Source organism: Patagioenas fasciata, chromosome 25 (assembly GCF_037038585.1).
Source record: "Patagioenas fasciata isolate bPatFas1 chromosome 25, bPatFas1.hap1, whole genome shotgun sequence".
Taxonomy (NCBI): domain Eukaryota; kingdom Metazoa; phylum Chordata; class Aves; order Columbiformes; family Columbidae; genus Patagioenas; species Patagioenas fasciata.
Genome location: NC_092544.1, coordinates 1,113,474 through 1,133,335, shown reverse-complemented (window position 1 = coordinate 1,133,335; position 19,862 = coordinate 1,113,474). Strand labels below are relative to the sequence as shown.

Here is a 19,862-nt window from a genome sequence, read left to right as displayed (position 1 = left end):
CACGGGCAGGCCCCAAACTCAGGATGAAGCCCAAGCGCTGCCCTCTGGTACAGATACGAGAGGTGCTGGAGGAAAACCGCTGATGGGCAGTCACCTCCTTCCCAGGAAAAGTTTTATGATGTCTTCTCGGACTAAAGGTTTGCTGTTCCCCTCGGACACGAGTGAAAGGGGGAAACATCACGTTTTGGTGGAGACCGCTGTGCCAGAACATGGTCATGACCGTCTTGGCCACTTCTGAGGGCTAGATTAGGTTATGCAATAAAAATCTCATGTGTGCACCCACAAAGGAGAACAGAGAGTCCATGGCAGGTGGGGGAACCAAATAAAAGCCTGTCCAGCTGCTTCCAGGCCCATCCCTGGAGCCACCAGCCCATCCCAGGCCTCTCCCCACAGCCAGCAGAGCACAGGGCACGGTGGCCAGTGGGGACCCAAAGGACGGGGTCACAGGAGGGGACACCCTGCCCACTCCTCCGGGGCTGTCCCAGGAAAGCTACAGCCCCAGGGAACCATTGTGAAACCCACTGAGATGAGTCAACCCGAGCGCCTTTGGGACAGCGGGGGTGTGGGACACACGGGGTGCAGGGCAAGGGGATTGCACAACACTTACAATAGGATGTTCAGGGAAGGAACCACAGCGGGGAAGGGAGGGATCAGGATGGTTTGGGGAGGAACATGTGTGGTAAAACAAGGGGACAACGAGATTTAAAGGGCTATCCCTGCACAAACAGCGCTGGTCAGCACGCTTGGCCATGGTGCCCGGTGCCTGACGAGTGCAGCCTGTCCTGTTTGCTACTGAACTTCATTTCTCACTGTTTTCCTGGGCAAGGGACCCTGTTGTGTGTGTCTGGGGAGCAGCTGGAGCGGCCCAGGGCTCGGTGTGTGACCACTGCTGAGCACCAACCCGGATGGGTGCTGGGAGCCAGCGAGAGGCACAACAACCATAGCCCTGAGACACTGACACAGGAACCACCTCTATGAATCCGCCCAGGAGACCCAAAACCACCCTCTCCTCCAAACCCTGCTCTGCCACCAGCTCAGAGCTGCCCCGACTCTGCTCAGATGTTCAAAAGACCAGTTTGGATATTTTTCTTTTATATATATTATTCTACGGTTTCAGTTCAGCAGACAAAGCTCCTGAAATTTTCCTTCAAGGGCTTAAATGGAAGTAATTACAGGCTGCAGTCGCACAGTATATGCTGGCTACCAGAGCAACCTCCACTGCCAGAAAAGCAGGTCAATTATAAGCAATGAACCCACATCACCAGGAGAAAAAGCTGGTTTGAATTCTGGTCAATTAGCGCTCAAACTGTCTTGGAAGAGAAAGGTAAATTGAGCTAATAGAGCTATGGGCGAGACCTCCGTATCTCAGCACCGGGAGCAGACAGCGAAGGCTTCATTTCTGAGATGTCAGAAATTAATGATGTTTTGGCATAAAATCAACTCCTAACCTGCAGGGTGAAGACACTGAGGTTCCCATCCTCCCTCTCCCCACCTCCAGCTCAGGCTCTTAATGAAGAAACCGCGCTGGCTTAGGGAGGGTGCGCAAAGCCGGGACTGGGAAAGCCCGGCAACACTTGAGGTCCCAGCAGCCGGTTTTAGCGGCTCCTCCCGCTCTTCTTAGAAGGCCCTAAAGCAGCCCAGACACCCAGTGACCCCCAGCCCCACGCTGAGCTGTTTACTTGCACGTGGAAGATTCTTTCTTGAGCGCTTTGTTTTTGATACCTCTCACGGAACAGATCTACGCCTGGTTTGATTAATAATAGATGCGTCTGTCTCTTCTTAAAATGTCATTAAGATTCACCCAAAGATTTTCCTTGGCAGTGAATTCCAGGGCTTAATTATGCGCTGTGCTAACAGGCTTAGTGTTTTTAAATGTAATGTCTAATCCCGTTAGAGGACGTGGGCTCCGGTGCTTTCAGCGCAGGTTAAATAACAACCCTGTGCACCTTCTGTGTATCGGACACGCTGCTGCAGCGCATCCTCAAAGCGAGGAACGCCTGCTCAACGCTGCACTGGTTTACACAAAACCCTTCACATCCGTCTCAATTAATGCCAATAAAACCAAAAGGTCTGCAGTTCGGCACCGTCTCAGTAACGCTCCCCGCACGGTTTGTGGAAAACGTGGGTTTCTGCGCTGCTCTTCCTCAACCGGCCCCTCCGCGATGGCTGTCGCGCCACACGTGGCCATCGGTTCCAGAACGCGGGACACACCAGATCTCCCACACAAATGGGGCAGTGCTGAACAACGGAACCCTCTGGAATTTTGTTGAATTAACACTCATTTTAACCTGAAGACCCCCGGACAGCTGTGCACTCCCGCTTCCCAAGCAGCTCCGCGTAGTGCAGAGGGTGTCTTGGGAAACACCCTGAACACAGACAGCCCCTCTGGTTACCACAGCACAGCACCCAAACACGCATGAAATACCTCAGTGCTAACAGAACCTGCATTTCACTTTACCCCATATCCCAAGAGCAGAGACGAATGCTGCTCTGCCTAAAGACCCAACATCAGCCACACTCAACAGCTGCTCCTTCTGCGTCCTGACCGGGACCTTGCGGCACTCAGCGACGAGCAGGAACAGCGACCCGACTCCAGAAGCCATGGCCCCAAAACTGATGTGCTCGTTTTGGATACGCACCCTGTTCAGATCAGGCCCAGTAGAAGCTGTGGGAATGCAGGTGGCTCCAGGTGAGCGCTGATTCGGCTCCTGCAGCTCTTGGAGCCAACGAGAAGGCTGGAGGTCAATGGGAGGCACAGCCTGCTCCAGGCGACCCAGACCACCACCCCCTCACTGCTCCACGTGCTCCGCACTCACCCGCTTGTTTTCATTGCAGCGGCTCACTGACATTCACCTGGTGAGAACTGAACCACGGTCACTAACACCCAACAGCCTCCAATTGGCAGGAGCTGCCAACCTGCTCTTAAAAACGTGTGTTCTGGGCAAAACTGTTTAGGAAGGTGCACGGGAGGAATTCACGAGGATTAAGCTCAAAAGAACGCTCCAAAGGCTACAAAATTTAACCCCGGGAGCCGTTACAACGAAATTCTCAGTGCTTACTTAGGCTTCGCACGGAATTAACGGCAGGCCAGTAAAAACACGGTAAGAAATCATCCACACGTTTTAATGCGCCACCTGCACACACCACGCAGATCTACAAGGCCCTAAATATAAACAGCCAGCCCTTTCCTGGCTGTCGGAGCGAACACTGCCCCGGCTTGTTCTCCCAGAGAGCCAAAATTATAGCTGCTCGGAGCTCGGGAACGGCGCGGGGCGGGACGCGCTGCCCCCCACCTCCTCTCGCTTCTTTTTACGGTGTTTGTAGCTTTATGAATAAGGCATTCATTGTGCCCAAAGATATCCACCGCGGAGGGAGAGCTAAAATTAGCGGGAAGTGTATTCCTGACACGGCCAGAAGAAAAGCGGCTCGTGCAGGATGCTGGGGATTCGGCAGGGAAAACAACGGCCCCGGAAGGTCCTGTGCTGCCCCGCTGGCCGGGTCTGCTTACACCCCACATGCACCCTTGTTTACCTCTCCAAACAACTCAGTTATTCCTGGAAAGCCCAGCGGTGGAAAGTTGTGCCAGCACATACAGGCCCGGCCCGGCAGCTGCTGGGAGCAGAGCCAGCATCGGGATGCAACTATAGCTGCAATGACCGTCTGATTTCCATTCCAGAAGACCCCAAATCGTTTTAAAGGCAGAAAATATGGAGCTGACAGCCCTGGTTATGAAATCACAGGCAGGTCTGGATGGAGCATGACATTGATCAGCATGGGGAAAAGCAAAAGGAACCTCTTCTTCACTACAAACAGTATTAGGGATAAGGAAAGCAAAGGCTCCCTGACCACCCTGGCTGCAGTGAAACCAGGAATATATGCATACAGATGTATATAATACATATATATAATACATATATGCCGGAGGTGGCACGTGTAGCACACACCTCCCTTTCCTTCCCAACCTGTGCTTACACTTCATCGACTCCACCCTGATTCCAAGCTCTAACAAAATGTAATCCCAGCATGGCTTCAATTAATTAATTAGATCTCGTTCCAAGCCGCCGTGCCAACTCCTGCAATTACACTGTATTCACAGAAGAGTCAGAGCATGGCTGTGTCCGTCTGTCTGTCCCTGTGCAGGAGCAGCCCCAGAACAGCTGGGGTTTGGGAGCCGGGTCACCACGCAGCAAAGGGGTTGATTTCAAAGCACTTGGAACAGTCGTGTCCTGAGGTCAGCAACACCCTCACAGCCCCAGCACAGTCGTGTCCCGAGGTCAGCAACACCCTCACAGCCCCAGCACAGTCGTGTCCCGAGGTCAGCAACACCCTCACAGCCCCAGCACAGTCGTGTCCCGAGGTCAGCAACACCCTCACAGCCCCAGCACAGTCGTGTCCCAAGGTCAGCGACACCCTCACAGCCCCAGCACAGTCGTGTCCCGAGGTCAGCGACACCCTCACAGCCCCAGCACAGTCGTGTCCCGAGGTCAGCAACACCCTCACAGCCCCAGCACAGTCGTGTCCCGAGGTCAGCAACACCCTCACAGCCCCAGCACAGTCACGTCCCGAGGTCAGCAACACCCTCACAGCCCCAGCACAGTCGTGTCCCGAGGTCAGCAACACCCTCACAGCCCCAGCACAGTCGTGTCCACCCTCACAGCCCCCAGGACCAGAGGAGTCCCCATCCTGCAAGTTCAGTCTTTATTCATCAGAGCTGATGAGCTGGGACTAATGGGCTACTTGGTGTCATCAAACCCACCTCCCTGCGCTCCTGAGCTTTCTTCCCTCTTCACATCAACCTCAAATCAAATCCTTTGCTTTTTAATTCCCTGATTCAAAACTCGTTTTTTTCACCAAGAACAAGCTACGAGAACTGAGGAAAAATGGGGATATTTCAACAGGACAGCATCATTATTCCCTGCACTGATCTTCCCTGGTAGATGATTTCCAACCATACAACATCCCACAGACTCTCCATAGAGCACCCTCAAAGTGCAGCATCAACACCGTCCTAACAACGCTTTTAGCTCTATCTGCTCATCTTTCTAAGAGCAGAGCAATCTCAGGTGCTCCGTAGCCACCGTGATGGGAGCAGCACACACAGACAAGGGCCACAGAACAGGAGGTATTTCCCACTGCATGGTTTGCACCATTTCCGTGCAGTGTAATTAATGCTGATCTCAGAAGAGCCTCATCACTGCCAGTGCGCCGGGCAGGGACCCTGATGAAGCGCAGTTGTTTGCAAACACGTGAAAGCGTATTTAAAACCCTTTGTTTCTCGCTCCAGCTGCCCAAGTACTTTTTACTCAGCTCCTGGATTCGTCCCAAAAATAAAAATGACAGATTGCCAAAAAGGACAGAGCCGGAGGGGCGGATGGAGGGAGGGCTGCAGAGCGGCCAGACAGCGCACCAGATGAATACATCATCCCACTGCCTCTGGGAACGGAGGTCAGAAGCCGGACCAGGCTGAAGAAGCGCGTTGCAAGAAGCACTTGCGAAATTAAAGGTCAGTGAGATAATGAGCTCTAACGGCGGCCGAGCGAGAAGCGTTTGCTGCTGGAGCCACCCCGAGCTCCCGCTGCAGCTCCGCGCTGCTCAGGGGGTGCAAGCGCTGCCCCCCGCAATCAGCGCTCGCTAAGGGACCCCGGGCCTGCTGTGCGGCAGCGGGACGGCGGCTGCTGCTCCTGGGATGTTCTGCTCCTCCATGGTGCTCCCAGCCCAGCAGCTTCTCCCTGAGACCAGGCACCGGTTTCCGCAGGGGCAGAACCGCCGCCCGTCCTCAGCGCCTTTCCTGCTCCTTCTCTCGCGCTGCTGTGCTGCACATCCCACCCCAACGCGTTTTAACTCTGTGGTTGCAGGTCTGCAACGTCCCGGCTGCAGACACCAGGCTGTGCATCCTACGGATAAACCGCACACTCCAAAGCAGGCAGCAGACAACACCATTTTCCACTCCAGGACTCTGTTTGTCCATCTCATACCAGCCAAGTGACTCCTGGTCCTTCAAATCCTCCCAACACAAGCGCCTGACCCCGGACTGAGCCGTGTCCATGCCCAGCAGCACAGCACCTTCTGCTGGAGGGTTCTCCAAGAGCTCCAGGAACGCGATTTGATTTCCACAAACTTCCCCAAAGTTGGGTAAGCAACATCCCTAAGGACGGGCACACTGCACCAGCAAATGAAGCAACTTTAGGAAGGTCACGAGGGGAAAAAGGCACAGCTGCAAGGGACAAAGCAGGATGCGATTTGGGGACCTGCTGGTCACGTTGCTCAGCTCACGAGGAGAGACCCAACAGGGGCTTCTGTTTCTAAATGTTTTATGTTAGGCAGCTGCTGGACAAAGAGCCAGAAAGAAAATCACAGCAGCAGGAGACGCAACCTCCACCCTGGCACCGCAATCCACACCGACCGCGTTCAGAAAACCACAGCGAGCGCCTCTACGGGGGCACAGGCTGGGCGGCCGCAAACAAAACCAGTGGCACCCCATAAACAGAAATAAAAGACCGGGATCAGCGGCCTGGATCAGTCCTTGCCCATCAAAACGTCTTTTTGAATGCTCAGTCACCGCACGTCTGCGCCAGGAATTGCAAACCCCAAAGAACCCATCACCTCTTTAGAAAATCACAAGCAGAAAGCGCAGCAGGAATCAAATGTCCCATCCCAGCGTGGGGCAGCTCAGCCCCAAGGCACCGCGGCCACGGGCTCCACGGCCCCCACACCAGCAGAGGAGATGGCTCAGCCTCTTACCTGGGGAGCAGCTGCTACAGGTTCATCCCTCTGGTCCCTGGAGGAGACCCGGGTGTTCATGCGGTGACCTGGGAAAGGGAGCCTGGGGTGGAAAACACGAGACCTTAACGTTGTGCTGCAGCTTCCCGTGTGTGCCGTTTATACCACAGACACCATCACAACCCCTCTGACTGTCGTAGCAACTCAGATATTCTTCTGCTTGCTCCCACTGAGATATCAGGGCCTTTCATCGCTCGTTCTTTCACTCCTTATCTGCTATCCCTTCTCCCATGCTCCCCACGCTAAGGCCGTTGCAACTGTCCCTTTGTCGCAAAGATCTCCAGATACCCACAGTGACACCGTGATGTCTGCTTGACAGCAGCATCGCCTGAGACCACAGAACCATTTTGGTTGGAAGAGACCTCCAGGATTAGAGTCCAGCCATAACCTGACTCTCGCACTAACCCGTGTCCCTGAGAACCTCACCGTGTCTGCTCAACCGCTGCTCAGCCCCATTCACTTGCTCCAGACCAAGACCTGCAGGGCCGTGTCTGTGCAGCGCTGTCTTGGCAAATCCTCCCTTGCCAGAAGCAGCAACCAGGCAAAGAAACAAGCCAACATCCCCCTAATTGCTTCCAGTCCCCTAACGAGCCCGCTCTTACGTGACAGCTCTGCAGCGAGATAACGATCCCGACCCTCCTGCCGAAGGTGAGCTGAGATCGGGGGCTGCAAGAGCTGCAGTTGGGGCCATGCTCTATTCATTTTTGCTGCTGCCTTCTCCCCGGTGCTTCCATCTCCCTGCCATTCCTTTCCCTTGGTATAACCCCCAGTTCTCTCAGTAGCACCGATCCTCACCCCAACCGGGCTTTGCTGACCCCGGTTCGGCAGCGCGTGTGCTGCCATGGGCATGGCGCAACGTAAGCGGCTGCAGCTGCCCAGCCGAGGTCCCCGGTGCCCCCGCTCCATCCTTCTGGTGACCGATGCGTTTAATTATGTGTCTGAGAGCGCACGTGCGAGCTCCTGCGGGCTCTGCTCGGGGAACGCATGGAAAATCTGGCTCCAGTACAGTGTTGCTTCTATTTTACCTTCTTTACTGCTTGAAAAACATTTGGCCGTTGCCGGAGCGAGCCGGGCTAGACGCATACATTACAGCGCGCTCCAGAAATAGCACCGCGCTGGCTTGCACAATTTCTGCAGCTCAAAAGCCTCCTTTCAGCTCGCAGCCCGGCCCCGTGCGCGGAGCAGCGCTGGGGAAGGCAGGCGAGGGCTCCGGAGCCTGCGGCTCGGGATGAATCACGGCAGGAGGGCTGCGCGGCTTTGAAGGCAGGTGAACAAAGCACGAGCGGGTTTGATTTCCTCGCCCTGGCTGCCAGCTCCTGGGCGTCTCATGCAAAGTGTTTAATGAGCTAATTTGTACGCTGGAGAAGGAGCCGTACGTCAAAAGCTGAGTTTAGGTCCGGCCTGGGAAACGGAGCTGTCGGTGAGGACGAGCGTCCCATCACCTGCCTGGGGGCCGTCAGGATGCACAACCAACGCTGTGCACGGCTTTTCTCTGCAAGCCGCCAGTTTGAGCAAAACACAACGGTTTCTAGCGATACGATCCGCAAAATCATTTGTAGTTTGCTGATCTCCGGATGAAAAGCTCCTTGTTCTCTCAGGTGGGTTCTGAGGTCTCCAGGGCACACGCTGGAAAATCAAACCAGTTTCTGGAATAGTACACGTTTACATCAAACCTGATGGGGTTTTGGGGCCCCACCTCTGACTGCAGGCAAAGTCTCTCCCACAGTTGTTCAGATACTGCTCAGCACAGCCCATGACCAAGCACTAAGTCTCAAGTGCTGACAGGAGACCGCTCTCACCTACAAAACACGACAATGAAACGCTTACTGGCATCCCAGCCCATGTCAGCAGATGGCATTTCGCAACATAAACCCACTGGAAGCGCTCAAACCACTGAAAATCATGCAAATTAAAGAGCACGGTTGATAGCAGGAGATATAAACCAACCGCTTGGTACTGAACACGCACATCCCATTCCCGCACCCAGCCAAGGAGCCCAACAGCACCCGCAGGATTCTCCATCTTGCAGGACCTCCCCAAGAGCCCCAGCACCCAGGTCCAGTTTAACCAGTTTAACCAGTGCTCTCGGGCTGGACCGATCGCCACTGCACACACATCTGTCCCTCTGGGATTTCCAGACCCCGGCCATCTGCTGCGGCAGCTGCTTTGGGGCTGTCACATCCCTAGAAATCCCCCCACGGATTTCCACAGCGTGTTTTCTTCCATCCTCCCAACACCGCTTCGAGGTGGGGAAAAACTGGCAGCTGTTCCTCTCCAGCCTTCCCCTGTCCCTGCAAGAATAAACCCAACACTGCTCAGAGTGTCCCCAGCGCTCAGAGAAGAAGGGAAAAATATAGAGTATTGGTGTTGAGCCTACGGGAGGCAAATGCTGTTTCCCAGATGTGAATGGCGTAGCCAGGGCGCAGCCGCAGGGACGGGCAGGGTCGGGCTCTCGCTGATCCCGCTCCCCGGCCCCATCGCTGCCGAATTACATTGCACCACAGGCTGCAGGTCACAACCTTCACCCGGGATTCGTGACTTCCTGCTGACACCGGTGCCTTTACTGGTGGCATTGTTCAGCTGTGACGTTCTGGGGACACCAAAACCGGTATTTATTGCAGCCTTCGCTGCCGTGAACTGGCTGGGCCGTTTCCAACATCAGAGCAGCAGACTGTGTGCCTCTCTTTTCCTACTAAGGCATTACAGGCTGTTTTTACATAATTAAACCAGACGTTTTGCCTGGCACACTTGATTTAGTGCGTTTTTTCCGGGGGGTGGGAGGACCCAAGGCAGCTGTTTGCCTCCTGGGTCGCAGCAGAACTTCGGTGCTTTGCAACCTGGAAAACAAGAGTCCAACGTCTTTTCAAAAGTCCTGGTGGTTGTTATAGCAACATCCACACACGTGTATGTGCGTGCATGCAAAAAAAGACTCCAGCCCGGGTTGTTATGGGCAACACGAGTCAGCTCCCAAGTCACACCAAAGTTGGTGTCTTGCCCGGTGTCACCTCAACGTGTCCGCCAGCCCCAGGGCGCCGGGCCGGGCAATATCGCGATGTCTCTGCGGGTGCCGGGCAATGTTGTGATATCTGTGCGGGCGCCAGGTGCCCGCCGGGCGCTCAGCGCTGTCTCGCGGCTGATTCAGCTCCTGAAGCCGACGGTAATTTCTTTATCCTGTTTGCTTCTCCTCCTGGCGAGGCTGCAGCAACACCTTGGCCCAGCTGGGCAAGACAGGCTCGTGGCTCCCTCCCAAACAGATGGCGGCGAGGAAGGTCCAGAAATAATCCAACCCGTGTGCCCGCGCGTTCTGATCGGCCGGCTGGTTGGCAGACCCCCCGAGACCACCAGGAGAAGCAGATGGTCGAGACATGAGATCAGAGCTGGAGACAGAGCCGACAGTCGCGGCGGGCGCTGGGACGCGGTGCGGCGCGGGACAGGGGTCGCCGGCCCAGAACAGCGGCTGTTTGGGTAATGGGGCTACAGGGTTATAGTTGCAAGGTCTGGAGTGCACTTCAAAAAGAAATAAATACATTTAAAAAAAAAAAATCACAGCTTTGCTGTACCGCACAAATCAGCTCTTCTGCTGCTCCAGCCCTGGAAGGGTGCGCTGAGCTCTGCATGTTCCCCTCTGTCCATTCGCCGCTCGGGTCAGGAGGGATGCGAGATGCTGTGCACACCCAGCACCGCCTCGCGGGTGCCAGCACCCAACACCAACCCACGCCAGCTCTTACTTTTGCCCGGCGTTTGCTGATTTAAACGCTTACGCTTCTGTGGCAGCAAACAAAGACCAAGCGGGTCGGGCAGCCCCGAGAGTCTGGACCCCATCTCCTGTAAAACAGAACCCGCGACCACACGCTGCTCGGTAGGAGCCAGAGTCTCGCACGCAGGTATTGCAGCCATCGGGAGCCGAGCGCGTTCCCGCAGGGCCGTCTGGGGACACGCGGGCAGGGTCCCCTGGGACAGCAGCGCTGAGCGCGGCCGCCCTCCCGCTGCACGGGGCGCTCGAAAGACCCTTCCCAAATAAACCCGTCACCAACGCAGACGTTTGTCACCCGCAGCTTTGTTTTTTAACCCGCGGTGTGATGTTGCTGTAAGAAATTGAATACTTTAGCATTAAGTATGTGTTACAGCGCTGCCTTATACAGCAGCAAAGCAATTAATTAAAATTTACAAGAGTAATCCAAATGCCTAAACATGTTTCTTGGCGGTAAATCCCGGAACCCGCTGCCAATAACATCACAAACTAACGACAGCCCCAAAGTCAACCTTTGGGAGCCCTGAAGAGCCTCTGAACTAAACCAGTTGGTAACTGGGGAAAACCAAAACGATCCGCAGTTCTTCAGGAAAAACCAAGCACGTGAAGGCGATAACGCCTGGCGCACTGGGAACAGCCCCGGCCCAAGCCGCGAGCACTGGCCAAGGCCCGGTTTTGTTAAGGATCGCGCTGCAGCGCTGAATACGCCGTATAAAAGAGGGAAAGAGCCAAGTTCCCATCCAGCCGGGCCCCGGGAGATGCTGAGCGCTTCCAGACACCCTGAGCCGGCCAGACCCTGCAAAATCAGAGGCCAAACGGCTCCCGGGGAGGATTTCTTCATAGAGCTCCAGAGGACGTGGATATCGATCGCGCTTCTTCCCGCTCCCCCCAAATCCGCTCGCAGAACATAATCCAATAACCTGATACTTTGGGTAACCTTTGAAAAGCTCAAAGTGAAATTTCCCAGGGGCGATACTTGAGACTGAATTAGAGCTGAGGGGTAAAACCAGGGTTAAAGCTGTTGATTTAAATGGGAAAACAATAATTCAGAAAACGTTAGCATGGACCAGGCAGGTTTAGAGCAGAGCAGCCCCTCAGAGCCCACTGGAGACTGGGGGCATAAACCAAATGAATGGGAGGGGGAGACTCTCCAAAGGCCAATCCCGCTATTAACAACACATTCCCCTTGCAACGTGTAAATAACCACAAAACGGAGCTGAACTCACCTACACCAGCTGCTAGAGCAACTCCTTATTAAGTTATCACTGCTAAATGATTCCAGCGGTCTCGAAGCACACTACTCGCTTACTGGTAATGATTCCACTGCCGTGAAATAAACCCTGCAAGGATGAATGGGAAGCTCACTCATGGACACACAGCTCGTCTATAACCCTAGAGCAGTTTTGCTGCATTTCTGTGTGCTCTTTCTTGAAAGAAGGAGAAAAGTGGTGGCATGTAGGGCTGCACAAATGGGGCCATCCTCGAGTACCCAGCAGAACAGGATGGCGAGTGAAATGTAACCTGATAAACACCTGGGCAAGGAAACCTTAGCAAGGGCAGAGGAGCTGACAGTAACAGATGCGTTCATCTCTAACCAGTTAAATAACTTTCATTCCATGCCAATGTTCGGTGTGGCCTATAAATGTTCACTTTAAAAGTGCTTTTTCTCCCTGGGGACGCTGGAGTGTTTTACACTCTCAAACACCCTCCCCGTGTCAAACCCCATCACCCTGTGTCAAACCCCATCACCCTGTGCTCGGTTCCCATGTTCATGTCAAACCCCATCACCCTGTGCTCGGTTCCCGTGTTCATGTCAAACCCCATCACCCTGTGCTCGGTTCCCATGTTCACGTCAAACCCCACCACCCTGTGCTCAGTTCACAGGTGGAGGGGGATTGTTGGTGTTTCTCTCTCCTTTCCCAGTACACGTTGCGTCAGGAGCCCGTTCAGCTCCATTCCAAGTGCGTCTGAGTGACGGCCACAGTAATGAGCGTGGCTGCCTGAGGAAGGGCAGACGGGGGAAGCTCTAAATAGACCTGTCAGAGAGTGCTAACGGGACTAATCCATCAGCTACAGCAGCGCCCAACACAGAAAAGTCTTCTAATCTACCGCTCTTTCAGTTTTAAACGTTTGCCAAGGCCCAGCATCTCGAATGCCGCATAGGTAATATGCTGTTTCTTTATAAATAGTTGTAATGACCCTTCGAAGGCTATGCCTGGATTTCTTTTCATGAGCAACAAGAAAAGAGGAGGAGAAAAGCAGCGGCAGGCTGCCAGGGATCCAAGGCTTCGGCAGCTGACAAAAGAGAATTTGGGCTGATTTTCTTAAAAAAAAAACCAATGCAGCTTTGGACTGATGAATTCACAAGTTGTTATGGGAACCAGTGGCACAGATGATGCCCCAGAGGAGCACCGAGGACGTCTATGGGGTCTGGGGGGATAATAACGGAACACAGACATCTATAACACACATGGGTTTCACCAAAATCGTACCATTGGTGACACTGCAGGGCCCGTGTGCCAGCGCCGAACTCGAGCAACGGGGCAGACCCCGGCAATGCGGCTGGGGTGCCCGATGGCCCTGCCCCCTCCCAGCCCTCCCCGGCCATTGGGACAGCGTCCCTCCTTCTTTATTTACTTACTTATACAACACATTAATTTTCCTCACGCCACCTCACATTTTCCAGCACCTCTGTGCCAACTCCTGCACTGGGAGCACACGCGTGCAGGGAGGGAGGAGCTGGGGGCAGCGGCTGGGGATGCTGGAATTCAGGGGGACACCAGGGGTGGGTTTTATCACAGGGTGGTTTGGGTTGAAGGACCTTCCCAGCCCCCCAGTGCCCCCATGCCATGACAGGGACATCGTCACCAGCTCAGGTTGCTCAGAGCCCCGTCCAGCCTGGCCTGGGGTGTCTCCAGGTATGGGGCGATACTGATGCCGATGAGATGGGAATGGGCTCAGCAACCAGGCTCAGTCTGTAGGAGCTGTGCTCTAAGATACGAGCAGACCTCACTGTGCTTCCCCAGACCTGCTGCTCACATTTGACAGATGTCTAGTAACGCTGTAAAGGTACCTTCTGATCTGCCTTCCAAAAACCTGTTTACTCAAACCCTTGCGAGCCGGCTCTATGGCAGGGCAGCCGGCATCGCCCCCAAACCACGGCCCTCGGCCCCTGCGCTCAGCTGGGCAGGACAGCCCGGGGGGAACCACACACCAACCCACCCAGAACACGCTCTACAGATTTACACCTGCGCTATGTTAATATTTGGGTTATAAATAAAGCGTGTGGCTTGCCGTTCAGCCCCACTTCAGCATTCACACCTTCCCTTCACCCGCCCGCCTGAGTCCATCGCCCTGTGTGATTTTTCCAGCCGTCCTTTCGCTCTGTGCCAGGAGAGGGCCCTTGGGCTCCTTCCCCTTCGCACACCCAGAGTTACAGACCTCACCAAGCAAGCGCCAGAGGAAACGTTTCCTGCCCCTAAAGCTCGCAGAAGCCACATTAGGGAGCCCCATTATTGCACTCACTTGTGTTGGGTTTTTTTCTGCACTAAAAGACCTTTCCTGGAGTTTGGGTTTCACCACAGTACCTGCAGTTCGCATTTACCCAGCGATTTTCTGCCAAACGTCTGGCTGAGCGCTCTTCCAAAAGGTATTAACTGCACCAGGCTCTTCTGCAGAACTACTTATTGGGTTAGGAGGTTTGTTTGCAATTTTATATGGACTCCAAGTAAGAGGGATACATTTTCTCAGTATTTGCTGTGCTCTCCTCTTTGTCCAAGCCACCCAGCCCTCTCTGAGTCTCCACCATCACGGAGGTTTTGGGTTGTCCGCAGGTCCCTCTCCTCTCCCGGAGCTCGGCCTCCACCAGCCGGTTTGGCTCCGGAGTCCCAGCAGGACGTCTCCATCGCACCAGCCCACCCGCTCTGCACCGCTTCTCCAGCCCCTCGGGAAGGCAGGGAGGGGAAAAAGGTCCTTTCCAGATGTGCTTCACAGCTGTCAGAAACGGCCCACATCTCTGACAAAAGCTCGAGGAAGCCTGGCCCAGCCCAGGCGTCATCACCTGGGAACTCTGATCAACCCCCCGCTAACCTGAAGCAAAACTCGGGCTTTCCCTTGGAAACGCGGCTCAACCAAAGGTCGCCAGCACACGGTTCATCCCGCCCGGGCGATCGGGCACACGAGCTGTTCTGGGGAGCACAGCGGTGCCCCCGCCATCTGCAAACAAACACGCACCAAGAAGGACTGGGAGGCTTCCATCTGACTCCTATCAAAGCCTGGAGGAAGGACGAGCTCCAACACTGCAGCCCTTTGTAAAGACGGGAGGATGGGTAAAATAACGTGTAATTAGAGGCTAATGAATCAGCAGCAGTTGTCTGGCCAGCAGTGCACAGCTCCCATGTGCTCCTGAATAGTTGATATCCTTTTCCCCATCCAAGCGCAGCACGACGGCGAATTCACGCTCGCTGCCCCCACAAATGTTCTTTCCTTACGCCTGCGGTGCAGGTTCAAACTGTTTCACCCCAAGAGAACCAGGACATGGCTTTACCAGACCAGGAAGCCCAAGGCACACCAAACCCGCTGGGCTGCCGGGGCGGCGCACCTGGACCCGCATTAAAGCGCTGGAGCTGGCCCTACTTTACCCATTTGTCGCGGCCAAGACGCAGCTGGGCCGGCAGGGCTGGGCGCTCTGCGTGGCACGGCGGGAGAGTTCAAACCACCCCCAAAATTCCTTAGCAACAACCTTGGGACTGCTCAGCAGCGTTAATTCAGCGCGTTTCCATTAAATGCTTCCCATTCCCACCCTCCTCCAGACGTACGCGCGGCTCTCGGTCCCAATGCGCTCACGGGACGCGGCTTTGTGGGAGTTCCAACTGCACGTTCCTCCTGAAATATGAAAATTAAACTGGATTCTTTTTCCTCCTTTCATCTTAATAAAATTCGTATTAAAGGCCATTTGTACGTCTTTAGTTTAGCTTGTACTTTCAACCAGGCCAGAGGAGAAAATTGATTTTCAATTTAGAGCACAATCAGAAATAAAATGAAGTCCAGGTCCAGTTAAGGAAGATCAGAAAGTGCTGTCCAAAACATAGTTTTACTTCTATTTTGCTTTATAAATATAAAGGATATCAAATAACCAGAAGTTGCTTCTGTCAGACGCGTGTGGAGATGCTGAGATCTGGAGCGAGCGTTTGCAATCCAAGCGCAGGTCCCTTGTGAACGGGCTCAGGGAGCCAAGATCCCGAGGGGTTTTGCAAAGGATGCTGAGAAATCCCCTCCCAGCACCCAGGCCAGAGCGGCCCCCACAGCACTGGGGGTTTCCTGGACCCCGGGGGAAATTAAGGGGCTTGGTGGGTTTAATTTCCACTATCAGAGACTCATGAATCTCTCATATTGTATTTAGCTCCTCTGAGCTCCAGCATCGTTTTTGGAACACATTATCTCACCAAATAAAGTCTGGGTAAGAGCTATTTCCTGCGGCATTCCGCTCAGTGCACTCCGCCTGGACACGCGATACCCACGGCAGCGGTTTGGGGCCGGAGCTTTGTTGCTCTGTTTAAGTCACGCACAGGAGGACGCGCAGGACGGTTCATATACACATCAACCATAAATGACACTGCTACAAAGCACCGGTTCAAAAGAGGGAGGTGTAAAATAACCATTCAGATCGGTTTCCCAGTTTCAAGCTCGTTATTTCTGGCTCCGTTCCCCACCTTTCTTCCAGAGCAAAGGCAGGGTCAGGAGATGATGTCCCAACGGAGCGAAGCTTTCTCCTTTTTTCCGCTCTCTCCTTTGATCCTCCCTGGTTCTGCAGCAACGGGGCCACGAGCGATTTCCATGGCCAAAAGGCGGATTCAGCGCCTTTGCTGTGCAGAGCGCGGCGCTGGCCGCAGGGTGGGGGAAACACCGGGGGCGCTGCAGACGGGCGAGAGCGAAGCCGCTGGAGTCACCAACCCCACGTACATTTGGCCGTTCCCCGCAGTAAACCCACCAGTCCGGGATTTTTTCAGCGTTCAGGGATGTAACAGAGAGGAAAGCACACGGCGATCGCAACAGCAGCAACTTTCTCTGCACGTTTATCAAAGTAACACGAGGCCAAGATCCTGCTTCCCTCACGAGTCCTGACAGTCGCCATTAAGATACTGGTGTGGCGTTATTTTCTCCCTAAGCCCCCTAATTTGCCCTCAATTCATTGTCTGTGGGCTTAAGCCTGGTTTTTTAATGGCAACACAAGAAAGCTCGGTGCCGTGAGGCCGAAGGCAGCCTGCGCCGTTCCCCGGCCACCCACCGCCCACATGCTCTCCCATTCAGCGGCACACAAAGCCAGCTCTTTGTCTCTGCAGCTCCCTCGCTGCCATTCACCCGCCGTGAGATATCGCTCCCAACAATCAGAGCCTGCCCATACCGGGGGAAAATATAGAGAAAAGGGACCAAAACCATCTAATTGGGCCTTAGACTTTGCCCCACTGTCACAGAGACAGCTCCTTTTTGAAAAACAATGTATATATGGCAACAGATCTCTGTTAAGCACCCTTCCCATGCAAAGTTAGATGGAGGTTTATGTAACAAGTGGGCAATATGAGTATATTCTTACTTTACAAGACTTTTTGCCACTAACAACAAATCAGCTGAGCATCAAGGGAAAATAGCAATAATAATGCCCAAAGAATTAGGAAGAAAGGATACCCATAGTTTGAGGTTGCTTTAACCTTTGTATCTTCAAATACTTTGCTTTTCTGCGCTTAATGAACTGCATATGTGATTTGCAACTGTTAAGGGATTAATCTCTAACCATTGTTTTAATTGGATCAACAATTGGCTTTCCGCCACTTCCTTTGCAAGATTATTCCACGATCTAATAGAAATCAGTGCCAGAAAGTATTTTCCTGAGGATACGTGCCAGAGGAAACACTATGGGAATAGATAACGACCCGAGTTTCGCAAGGATCAGATACTGGAATTATTATCATCCCGCAGCCGGAGTCACGACGGCTCCGGCTGCCCGTGCTCGCACCTCCGAACCGCCCGTCCCGGGAACGAACAGCTCAGTGACAGCCCCGCGGCTCCACCGACCAGGAAAAGTTAAATAAACCCAAATTTAATACTGTATTGTGCTGTATTGCAAAATCCAGATCTCCGTTGCCTGTGCAACGCACCCAGTGGCCCCGGTGGCCGAACACGTGCGGCGCTTCACACGCTGCGCTGGAAGATCCGTTCTTGGGTCTACATCTGCTTGACCTTAAGTTTAACGTGTGCTCGTTCATGAGTCTCATCACACAAGCGAGGGTTCACCAGCGTGAGCGCTGTCATCCTGAATGTGCTCTATGTGCCTTTCTAATGCTAATGCACATCTAAGAGTGGACAATTTCTGGCACTGCGCACATGGCTGCGTTACATGGAATGCTTGCACCGGCAAAGGGGTTTGTGGTGTCGCAGGTATGCAACCTATAAACACCTCGAGCAACTGAGGCTGCCAAGTTTGGGATTTCGCGAGAGAAAAGTCTCTGCTCGGGATAGAACAGGACTTTTGAGGCGAGTTCTGAGAAGGTCCCTTTGGTGTTTCCTCCCTCGCCCCGCAGACAGACAGACAGACAGACACAGAGCTGAGAGGGGCCAGAGCAGCCCCGGCAGTGACCCCAGGCTGGACCAGGCTGGGAGAGCTGGGGGTTCAGCTGGAGAACAGAAGCACCGGGGAGACCTTATCAGACCTTACCAGACCTCACCAGCTGCATACGGACACCTCCAGGCTCCCCGCCGGAGGACGGGTTTGAAGGCAGCAGCAGCGAGGCCGTCAGCCACCGCAGCAGTGAGCGGATTACAGGCTTGAACACACTCACATATGTTTGTCTGGGAGTATAAGCAACTGGTGCGATTGCGTCTCAGAGCAGCTGCCAGGACCCGCGCTGCCCGCGGCCATCGCGTGCGCACGCCACCCTCCACCCGTCCCCTCCGCGCCCTGGAGCGCTCCCGACGCGTCTCCCGGTGCCGGATCCGGCAGCGCCCGGCTCGCAGGCGGGAAAATGGAAGGACCAAGCAGATGAGTAACTTGAGTAAAGCCTAAGTACATCAAGATGGCTGTAACCAAACACAAAACCAAGCCTGGGTTTTAATCGATACAAAATTAAACAAAAATATATACATTGCTGAGATATAGTGATATATATATATATATATATATATATATATATATATACACACACAGAGCATGTCTCCAGGGATGGTTCATCCACCACCTCTCTGGGTACCTGGCCCAGGCTCCCACCACCCACAGGTCAACAATTCCTTCCTCATGTCCAGCCTGAATCTCCCTCCTTTTTCTGCAAGAAGTTGTTGCCCATCAGCAGCGTGTGCTGCATGCAAGCACTGCACCTCTCATTTTTTTGAAGGGGAGGGGGGGATCTTTGAAATCAGTCAGAACATCCTAAAAATAACCAGGAATGAGTCTGGGAAAGTCTTTGAGCTGAGCGGAGGGGCTGGATGGGAGCACCAGGGTCAGACGGGAGCAGCGGGGCCGGACGGGGGCCAAGGCTCCGCTACACAACAAACCTTGTGCAAAACCTCAAGAGAAGGGAATTGCAGCCCAGGACACAATGCACTGGGCTAAATCTATTGCCGTGGCGCAAATGCTTAACTTAAACGGAACTACGGCAGGGATCAGGCCTATTATTAATTCATATTCCATTTAGATTACTGTTTGAAGGTATTGTCTCAGCGCAAGCATTACTAGATGCTGCTCATTTGTTTCCAAGAGCCACAAGGAAAAAAGAGATTAGGTAATTACAATGCAAGCTCAAAATACAATCAGCGATTTGATGAAATCTAGCCTGTCCCAGACCACAGTTTTCACATTGTCCATAAACACCATCTGCAGATCTGCTTTATAAACAAACACCATGTTTATATTTTGCAAGAATATCATTTCCTAATGAAAAAAAGATTTTCTTTTGTTTGCGGAACCGACAAACCCAGAAACGCTCTCGTTCTCCTTCGCAGCTCCTGCTTTCCGCCTCAGATCCTGGAGACACGAGTTGAACCAGATACGCAGCGAACAAGAGAAATTGCTACCGAGAAACAGATCCTGAACTGAGGTTCACAAAACCATAATGTCCCAAGCATTTGGTGCTCGGCCTTTCTTCCTAAGCACGGTTAAACCACTTTCATGTTGGTGAACCACCAGCTGATCCCGGCTGCAGCGCGGTGAGCGCAGCGTTGGGCCTCAATGGCTTTTCAGTCTTTAAGGCTGTGTCTTTACTCCTGTACTGCAGAAAGAGCTCAATAGGAGACTCGGGACGGCCTTTTCTGTACCGCTTGCTGCTTATCTATCCCACAAAAT

General features: G+C 53.7%; 1 protein-coding gene across 7 annotated transcripts in view; it reads right to left on the bottom strand.

Moving 5' to 3' along the window:
* The window catches only part of HIVEP3 (HIVEP zinc finger 3), a 145,331-nt gene that overhangs the window by 80,669 nt on the left and 44,800 nt on the right, over positions 1-19,862 (bottom strand). The window contains exon 2 of one of the 7 annotated variants that reach the window (XM_071799204.1): positions 6,742-6,823. The exons of the other annotated variants lie outside the window; for them this stretch is intronic. The gene's annotated coding sequence lies outside the window, so the exon portion shown is untranslated. The remainder of the gene's footprint in view (positions 1-6,741; positions 6,824-19,862) is intronic. 7 annotated transcript variants of the gene reach the window in all.